Raw genomic sequence first — 452 nt, forward strand, 5'->3', positions numbered from 1 at the left:
AATCTAAGAGATATGCGCCGGCCTAGAGTAGAACGGAAGTGGTTGTCAATCAAGCGCGTTCATTGGTGAGAATGATGATGAGTGTCACGGATCATCACATTCATCAAAGTTTTGTGCAACGTATATCTTGGAATAAGAATAAAAGAGAATTGAATAGAAAGTAATAGTGATTGTATTGAAACTTGAGGTACAGCAGAGCTCCACACCCTTAATCAATGGTGTGTAGAAACTCCACCATTGAAAATACATAAGTGAAAGGTTCAGGCATGGCCGAATGGCCAGCCCCAATGGTCTAAGGACTATGGGCCCCCAGATGTTCCTCAGATCTAAAGTGATCCAAAGATGAAACGTGGTCAAAAGACGACTAATACACTAGTAAAAAGTCTTATTTATACTAAACTAGCTACTAGGGTTTACATGAGTAAGTAATTGATGCATAAATCCACTTTCGG

The sequence above is a fragment of the Arachis duranensis genome, chromosome 3 (assembly GCF_000817695.3).
Source record: "Arachis duranensis cultivar V14167 chromosome 3, aradu.V14167.gnm2.J7QH, whole genome shotgun sequence".
NCBI classification, from domain to species: domain Eukaryota; kingdom Viridiplantae; phylum Streptophyta; class Magnoliopsida; order Fabales; family Fabaceae; genus Arachis; species Arachis duranensis.